Genomic DNA, 10,716 nt, shown 5'->3' with positions numbered 1-10,716 from the left:
AAAAGATGATATAAACAATTAATTTAGCTATATTTATAATCCTCTATTATGCCTGTAAATCGAAATAGAATTTCCGGATTATATAACTCAGATTCGGGAATTCATATTTCCACCTATTTTATTTCACAATCAATAAATATATGATATTTCTGATTATTATGTGTAACTATATTTAATGTATCTTATAAAATTTTAAATATTATATAAGTTATATAAATATTAGAATTTTATTCTATGGTTTTTATATATAGAAGTAAAGGTTGGTTTTTTCTATCATAATCTCAGGAATAAGCAATCTGAATATTTTTAAAAAAAACATCATGCATAAACTTATTGATACTGTTACATTCGTGAAATTAGATTTATATTAATATGAAAGTAATTTCTCACTAAGAGGCTTTGACTCAATTTGAAAATGTTTTTCATGGTAATTGCATTATAAACCATTTCAAACTCTGAAAAATTGGCAATAATTGTAGCTGAGTTATTTGTGGTGTTTTATATTGTAAAATATTAGTATATTTAATATTTTCTCCTTTGATTAGTTAAATTATGATTAGATATTAGATAGAATATGTTTTTACATACTAGTCAACAAACATTTTTAAATTTCATCTGGTTTTGATTAATAATTCGATAATCCATTGACTATATAACGCTAAAAGACATTTGTATAATTTACAAACATTTAATTTCTGATTTTTAAAATTTATCGCTTTTATTAAAGTTAGTTTATAATATCTATGGGCCCGTATTTCATTAAATGAAATTTCTAAAAAAGTCTTTCATATGTATTCAACTATTTTTTATGTCAGGTTTGTCTTTTTATTTACCAGCAGCATTCCCTTTATTTTCTTGTCGATCAGAATAAAATGGGTAACGTATAGTTTTATCTTTCGATGGATAAGTCAAATGTTTGTTTGATTCAAAAAAATGATTGTCGATTATAAAAAGAACGATTTTCGATTCAAAAAAATGTTAATCGATTCTAAAATCCTCTGTTATAAAATATAAATAACTTCGCTTCAATCCCAAACATAAATTTTCACTAGCAAGAAGAGCAGAACTTAAAATTTTGGGTAAATATTTTTTTTAAGTACATTTCTATTTTATGCAATAAAAAAAAGGTATTTTACTAAAAATAATATGTTTTTAAGTATTTTCGTGCAGTTTTGTTGGTCGCTTTATGATATACAGTTATTTCAATTCTTTGAAGAATATTTATGGAAATATAATATTTTTATAAACGAATAATTTGTGAGTGAAATAAATAAAGATATAAATATCTTTTGGTGTGCTTAATATGAAAATTTTTTTATAAGTAAGTGTAGGCATTGGGCATATCGCGATTAGAAGATTCTATTGGAAGATTATTGCTTTATATACTTCAAAGATGATGATATCAGGCTCAAAATAGCAAAGGGAAAAAATCTGATGCTCAAAATACGAAAAAATTTAGTTATTAGATGAGAATGAAGTAAAAAGATTGTATTCTTTACAAATAAATAAAATATAAACATGCCGGGTGCTATTTTATATGCAAATATCATAACAAATGGATTTTTTAGCATTGTGCTTTGCTGAGGCTGATTATAAAAAAACCTTATTAATGAAATAAAATATCTATAAAAAAGGGAATCTATGTTTTAAAAAAAATTGCGAATTTAAAGTAAAGCGGATTTACATTGCTTGTTCACAAAAAAAATGTATTTCGTTATTTTATAACCATATTTGGGTTTTCACCAAGGATGACAATTAGTTTGTAAACAAATCAAAAAAAATAGATGCTATAGATTTAAAAACAAAATATTTTGTGTTTTTAATAGTCTAAACCCCTTTAAAATAAACAAATTCATTTATTATGAGTCTGTAGGTATATGAGGAACGATAACTTTTGATACTTAGACTCGATTTACCAATCGCATAATGATCAAAATTATTCAACAGAATTTTAAAGCTAATATCTGGTGTGTTTTTATTATCTAGCTATAGATATTATATACAATTATTTGCCCTACGATAGTAAATCTAGAAAGTATAAGTTTTCTTGTAGGATTTTTTAACAATTGTAAAAAGGTAATGTCTTCAATTAAAAAGATACAGATAAAAAGATTAGAAAATATTTTAGGTATAATTATTTTTTACTAATTTAGTAAAAAAAGGTTTAAAACCAAATACAGCTTTTAATATTATTAAATTTTGTGCTTGAGTTTTGTGGGCATTTTTTTTGGATGATAATCTATTTTGGCATTTAATAATATGAAATTAAAATACAAATACTCCAAAATTTTTCTAAATTTGCCTCAAAATAGGTAAAAATTATAGTATTCTTGGCTTTAAATTCACTCAAAATATTCATATGAACAAATAAAAAATATGAAGATTAGAAATATAATACCGGATATAAGTGCTGATTATAATAAATGATTATATAAAATATTTAAATATATGATTATATATACTTATCGTAAATACAATAAAATCCCGAGTAGAATAATAATCGGAATTCAAGTATTATAAAATACATTAAAACCTCTATGAACGCAAACAAAAAAGAATTCTGTATTGCTAGTCATTTATAATTTAACGATAATAAAAATTAAATTTAATGCTGATGCCTAAACTGTGAATTCTTGGATAATTATAAATGGTCGAAATGTTGAGGAATTAAGAATAATAAATTAAATAGAAATTAAATAATAAATCATATAAAATAGATAAAATTGTAACAATATACAAATATCATTTATATATAAATATTAATAATTAGAAATAAAAGCTATTCAAGTATCGGATCAATTATTTGGTTTTGAAACCAGTGCACAAAAATTACTTAAATTAAATATAATAGCCAATAATATTGTATGATCATCATATAAAGGTATTTGTATATCATATATTTATTTACAACCATACATCTTGCCTATCATTCAATGATTGCATTTTAACAAAATGCAAATGCTATAATTCCATAATTTAGTGTGTTATATATAATTAACACTTGATGTGAATAAACCATGATTATATATTTAACTACAGAATAGTCATGTTTTTTTCTGCTATTTTTACAAAAGATTTTTTTACGGATTATGTTAAGCAAATCAATAAAATACATTATAAAATATCACGAATACAAAAAAAGTTGGGTTCATCTTTTAAGTTTAAATTTTTAAAAAACGGCTAAAGTACCTGCAAGGAAAATTATGCATAAGTTACCGGCACATTAAGTATTTATATTATGTGTTAAATGATAGAAACTGTAACTCTGTCATATTACATATTGAGGAAAAAAATTAAATCAAGCATAATAGTGTGTATGCTCAAAATCAAATTGTTTTAATTATTTAACTAAAAATATGGCAAATAGGTTTATTTATGATTAAAAACGCTTGCCATATTATTATTATCATTATATCAAAACAATAATTTGAAACTTAAGAATTATAATATATTTTTTGGTTATTTAAACGAATTTACCAGGTTTTTAACGTATTTCTGAACTATTATGACACGTTTCGATAATAAAGAAATAACTGACTGATTTGGAAAGTAATTGAATCCCTTAAATTAGATTGCTATAATATAATTTTTATCTTTTGAAACTCTTAATCTACTGGTATTGTACATTATTTAGAAATTAAAAGTTATATTTCATTTGTATATTACTGCCTGTGTTGCGAATCATCAGTCAAAAAAGACTTTTTTCTAACTCATAAACATAATTTATTCACCTTCTATAGATTTAATAATTATTATTTTTATATACATCTGGGAGACATGGAATGACATAAGCTTATTTATATATATCGTGCAAATAAATATTTTTTTTAAATTTTTAAAAAAATCTTTATAAAAATTTGCTTCATATTTGAGCCTATAATTTACTTTATTTTTTGAATGTTCAGTGAGGCTATTTAATATATTTAAAAATTAATTTTTATACAATCAAATTTATATTTTTTTTATATGTTATTTGGTTGTGAAATCAGAGATGTCATCCAGTAATTTGCAATATAAACGGCCCATATAAAATACTATTACATTTTTTACATTGAAGTTTTTTTAGTAAGTTTTTAAAATAATTATTTTCAAAAATTTTATATTACGCATAAGTTTTATATACGATCAGCAAGAAATTATAAATTTTTTTACCCAAATGGTACACATTTAAATGCAACTTATTTATTTAACTCCTAGTTTGTTCACTTTTTAAATAAAAATAGTAACAAACGCCACCCACACCAAATAAAATCAAGAATATTGAAAATATAATGAGATATTTTATGTTATTGTTATCATTTTCAATAGACTTTGAAGGTGTTGATTCCTTTTCTGCTGGTGGATTACTTTCTTGCGTCAAACCTGGATTTGAAATCACGTCCACGCTAATATCTGTACCATGTGATAATTTTCCATCGTTATTATGTGGGTTTTTATAGCCATTTTGGGTAGTATTATTGATCGAATGAATAAGTTCATGGTTTTCATTGAGTTCTATTTCGTTTTTATTACCTACAGAAATATTTATTACATCATTTTCTATTGCATTTTTGTTTTTATCGAGCGATTTGGTTCTTTCTTCTTCTAAATGTCGTGGTTTTACACTTGATGTGCTTGTTGGGATTGATGGTTTGATTTCTTGATTGCAATTTTTATCGCTATTTTGGTCAGGATTATTGATCGAATGAATAAGTTCATGGTTTTCATCGAGTTCTATTTCGTTTTCATTACCTACGGAAATATTTATTACATCATTTTCTATTACATTTTTGTTTTTATCGAGCGATTTGGTTCTTTCTTCTTCTAAATGTCTTGCTTTTACACTTGATGTATTTGTTGGGATTGATGGTTTGATTTCTTGATTGCAAGGGTCCTTACAACTAATTTCTATAAATTGTATGTCGGCTGGTATAACATTACTTTTAGATATCCTAGGTGGAGACATCTGCAATTTAGACTGCTCTATTCCCTTTTTTAATTCTAGAAAGTGATTTTCTTTTATAACGGTATTTTCAGGGCGAAAAAAACGACTGGTATTCTTCATGCTCGCATTGTTTAATTTTGACTCGAATATATGATGAAGTTTATTTTTATAAACATCAATTCCATTAACTAAATTATTTGATATATCACCTTCGAAATATTTGTAATCACTCTTCTGTATATTTAGTATTAGATATTTTTCAGTGACACCCTTCAAATTAACTTTTTTTGCATGCTTTAATCGATTTTGTAAGTTATCATTCACGATATTTTGTTTTTCAAACCCCTTTAAAATGAACATTTGCATATTACTATTTATTTCATAGCATGGATGTTCAAAAATTCGGACGTATAAATAAAAACATCCGTATTTTTTTGCTGTATCATTAGATTCAATTCGATAATTTATTGATAAATTTCCTAAACTTACAACCTCATCAATTGTTATATTTATATATCTTATGTATGAGTTTTTGCTTGATCCTTCGTTTGCTACAATATGAAAGTTATCCAACCTACTAAACAAAACTCGTGATTTTTCAGATGATGATATATTTAAAAAATATAAATTTCGATTTTCGTAATATATTATTCCTTTGTTATTGGTTTTCCTTTCTTCCATCTTAGTATTTAACGAAAATTCGGGGCCGAAATCCGCTTTCCCCCGTTGTTCTGGCCATTCCGTTCCTGATAATCGCTCTTTTAGGAATATAGCTTCTTTCGAAGACATAAAGACATTGTTTTTATCTTTACGTTTTGATATTTCGCTTTGCGTTTTATGAATTCCCTCTTTACTGAGATCATCAACATCCTTATTTTTACAGCTCATGATCTTATTACTAATTTCCAGATATTTCTCAAACTCAACATCTTCTAATTCTTGATCATATAAACTTCGATTTTCTGCTGTTTTAAATGTATGTTTGATGTTTTTTCTCAAGAGACGAGGGAAATTATCATAAGTTATTGGTTCAGCTTTGGAAAACACGATTTCTTCATATTCATGGAACTCTTCCTTATTATTCCCCCCCGTTGATGTTTCCTCTTGTGCTTTGATTTCAAGAATATCAAGCTTTTCTACTTTTAGCTTTTTTGTTTCGTCGGAAGACATTTGTTCTATCTCTAATGTCTTATCAGTTTTTGTACTGTCATTCATTGCCTCTATGATATTGAATAGTTGAGCAATTGATATTAATTTTTTGACAACATTTTTTTGTAATTTTAAATTCATCTGTGATCTCATTAGATTTCTTTTTATATATTAGTTATTTTTATGAATTTATATTATCAATCTTTATAATTATTATCTAAAATATTAAATTTTGATTTTAAAAAAAACAATTTAAATTAAATTCTAGTCATTATGTATACAAAGTTTGAATTTTTTCGGTTATAATGAATTTACATTTAGGTAGATGTGTGGACGACGTAAGTTCTTTAGAAACAATATATTAATTTTTGTATACTATTATGGACGATGGCTGTTATGCATCTTTTTACAATATTTAGAAAAATCGATGATTAACTATTGGTCAAAAAAATATTTTTTCAAAAGCAATAAAAGGAATGTAGATATGAAGATTTGTGTTGATGACTTTAAACAATCATTGAATGTAATTTTGAGTGTTTATGATCTAACGCCATCTTAATATATTAAATTGGATAAAATTAGTAATAGGATCGGAAGTATCTGATCAATGCTTAATCATAAATAAACTCATTATGAAGTGTATATTTTTTTCAAAATAAAATATGCGCTTGTCTAAAATCTCAGAAGATATTTTCCATTCTGAGAGTGTTTCTAAAAATGTCAAAATTTTGATTGTAAATAGAGAATAGTGTTTATATATGGAAAATTCATCCTTATATACTTTTTTTCTAAAATTCGTAATCATGACAGCACGAAGACATAAATGGAAAAATACTAGAATTTCCAAAATAAACTGATAACAACTATTGACAAAGAAATAAGAATCTCGCAAGAATATAAAATGATAGTACAAAAGGAGCTATCTTCCAACTACGAACAAAATTTAAAACAATGAAACTTTTACAAATTTAATTTATCCAAAGAATCAAAATAAATGATCCATGATTCAATTTTATAATAATATAGATTTATTATGCTAAGTATTTTATATGTCAGACAAGTTTTTAGAAAAAATTTTGTCCAATTATTAAAATATGTAAACTTGTTTCACTACAAAATTTTTTATAATGCAGCGAATGTATATAAATAAAATAACATCTATAGATTTCTGTACTGAATAGATATTTACAAACAGCTTCCCACAGTAAATTTTAATTTTATTGATGATTTGTGTTCATTTATATATTTAGACATGTGCATTATAATTTTTCACATAGATTCTTATTGATGTTAATTTAAATGGTTTGGTTTTAGCATAGACTATGATATTCCGGCTAATTTGACATCATTTAAGCATAATGTATATTTTCTATCACGGACTTTCATATTTATTATGTCTTTAATTATGTTATTCATCAATGATTTAAATTCCTGTTTTTTAAATAAAACACTTTAAACTCAATTTATTATATTCTAAATGCATGTGGGAATTTGCTTTGCCACAAAATCATTTAATAAATTCTATAACATGTACATAAAAATTAGAAAAAAAAATCATAAATCTTGTGCGCCATGAATATTTTTTAAGCGAATAGCGTGTTAATAGGCTATAACACATTATACATTTAAAAAATGAGAGAAAATTTTTAAAAATAAATTAAGATTGGAATGGGATCTATACATTCGAGTAGGATAGTTTAATAATTATACATCGTAAAACGAAATTAATGGCTGTAATTTTTACACCAAATGTGATTTATAACAGACAAGTTAAATGTTAAAATTTAATAAGCTGGTGGTAGATTGGAAATCCTTTTTTTAAAACTTCATTTAAGCCAATAGTTTTCATGGAGTCGTGGATTGGTCGATGTTTGCCGTCTGATTGATCAAATAATTTATTGGATGATGAAGACAAAATCATTCATCAATGCTCATTTGAAATATATAATTAAAACATACAATTCAGACATAATTGCATTATATTGCATCTTACATAAAAAATCGATCAACATAAAATATTTCAATTTAACTCGGAATCTTCTAATAATTTGTTGACAAGAATAGCGTTTATAAAATGAGTGTATGATTTAAATTTTAGAATAATAAATGGGAAATATAAAAGAACACACAGAACTCTAATTAATGGCTAGTTACATCAACGTTTTCATTGTCGAAGAATAAAAAACCTACGAATATTTATTAATGTGTTTCGAATTCGTTCCATAATTCGGAAATAATATGATATTTTACCAGAAGCTATAAATAATTTTAGACTTTATGGGAATTTTCTTTGATATTTCAAAAAGGATTTTGAATAAAAATTATGAAACATTTATACTTTTAAGCGTTAAATAAATTATCTCAATAAGTCATAGAATCTAATAACTAGGTATAAAACCGTATTAAATTTATTAACTCTGTATTTAACATAAAATATTTATATTCTTTTTTAGCCTCAATTTAAGCATGTAAAGCTTACTGTGTAAAGTTAAAAAAATATCCTTTCATGTATCTCACAAACTATACATATGGTTTTATTGTCATGAAAACACATTTACTTTACATTTTATTCACGGTTTTTAAATGTATTCTAATGAAATTACTTTTATAAATGCGTATGCATATAATCCTTATCTAGTAGCAAAATGATTTCCAGAATATCATAAAACTGTAATTATAGAAACAATAACTATTATTTGTGCTGGTAATCTAAACAAAAGATATCAGAAATAAATAAATTTTATATTTTGGGATTTTACCGTAATAGCGGCCGTATAGTTCTTTATAATCAAAAAATTACAATTTAAAGCACGAATCTTCTTTATTTCTCATTATTATTATTTTAGTAAATGTCATAATAATTGCGTCGTCACAAGCAAAAATGTCGATTAGTAATTTTTTCATATATGCGAGCCAATAAGAATTCACTTGATATCTTTTCGATCATTTTACAGATATCAAAACTAAACTTGAGTAATCAATAAATTATTTTATACATGAATTCATTCGATTACGAAATGAAAGAATAAATAGTAAAACATGCTAATATCGGGATTAAATCTACTAAAGAAACAAAGCGTCTATAAATTTAAGTCATAATAATACTTTCTATAAAAAAACAATTGAATTAATAAACAATTAAATCAATAAAAACATAAATTAAAAAGAAAATATACGAATGATTTCGGCGATACTTTCTCAAATTACTTTTTTTATTGCAGATGTTCTTCAAAATATTTGCTTATAACGATGATAATTATAAATGTAAATAATTTTTAGATATATAAACATTTATGTGTCAAAAAAGAGCCGAAAAAATTCATGTGAAAAAAAAATTAAAGGTGCTGCCATGTTTTTATTTAAAGCTTACGGGTAGATATTTTGTGATTTTGATATAAAATCTTTCACTTTAATGCAAAAAAAAACGAAACACTCTAAAAAATATTTGGGAATAAAATTATTATAAAATAAATAAAGAAGCGGATAAAATACTATTGATCAAAAAAATCTTTATGTAAGAGTTGAAATAAATTTTTTGTAAAAAAGGAAATTAAACTTGAGCTATGTATATTAAAAACGCCTGATATAAATTTCTAATAGTAAAAAAGCATCATATTTAATGTTCCATAAGATTCCAAAAATAAAATATTAATTATTTTAGAATTAATAACTTATGATTAAAAATGTAAAAAAAAATTATTGACAGTAATATTTGATGCCCTATAGAATTATATTTTTATCACTGAATAAATCATACTTTTTCAAGAGATTTTTAAAGTATGATAATTTTTATGGCAAATTAAGAAATTTAACAATCCAATTTTAATGATCAAAACCTTTTACTACACTTAAAGTGCAATTTTTCGATAATAAAAATCTTCTATTCTATTATTTCAATCTGAAAACGCAGTATAAAATTGTGTTTACCATGATCAGAATATACTATATTTTTATTGTAACCATAATATTGACATCAAATCAAGCTCTATGATTCATTAGAATTCAATTTGTATATGTATCATAAACCATAAATATTTACAATCGTGCCATTTATAAATTGCAAAAAATGAAAGTTATATTTTATCAGTTTGAATATATTATTAATATAGTTTAGTGCGGCTGAAATTTATCATTACTTGTTCTGTTCTCTGAATAAAATTATAAAATTTATATTTTCAATCAATTTGTGTATATTTATGGAAAATCATGTTCGTGATTTCAATATATTAAGTTTTCGATATCAGAGTATTTATTTTCGTCAATAATTTCGCCTCTAATTTTCTTGATGAAAATTTTTAATAATGATAAAATAACTTAAATTATAATTCAAGAATATTCTCTTTTGCATTTTAGAGTTGAAATAAAGTTTCGAAAGTATTTTTTTTTATGTTTTATTGGAAATTGCATAATATTAATTTTTTTTTGAAACGATGTAATAAATTAATCTGTCAAAAATTATATTGAAAATAATAAAAACAACAATGTGAATATGGAAACACTAACAAAAATTATAAATATTAACACCATTAGTTTGGTGTATATAAAAGAAAGAAAATTTACTCTTTTTTATTTAGTAATTTTTATGATTGAAGTATTAGCAAAAATATAATTAATATTTTAAATATTATATATATGCAGAGTAA

Source organism: Rhyacophila brunnea, unplaced genomic scaffold (genome assembly GCF_057557595.1).
Source record: "Rhyacophila brunnea isolate RB1 unplaced genomic scaffold, BYU_Rbru_1.0 scaffold_73, whole genome shotgun sequence".
Classification (NCBI taxonomy): Eukaryota; Metazoa; Arthropoda; class Insecta; order Trichoptera; family Rhyacophilidae; genus Rhyacophila; species Rhyacophila brunnea.
The sequence above is the reverse complement of the archived record's forward strand: the minus strand, read 5'-3'. Positions refer to the sequence as shown.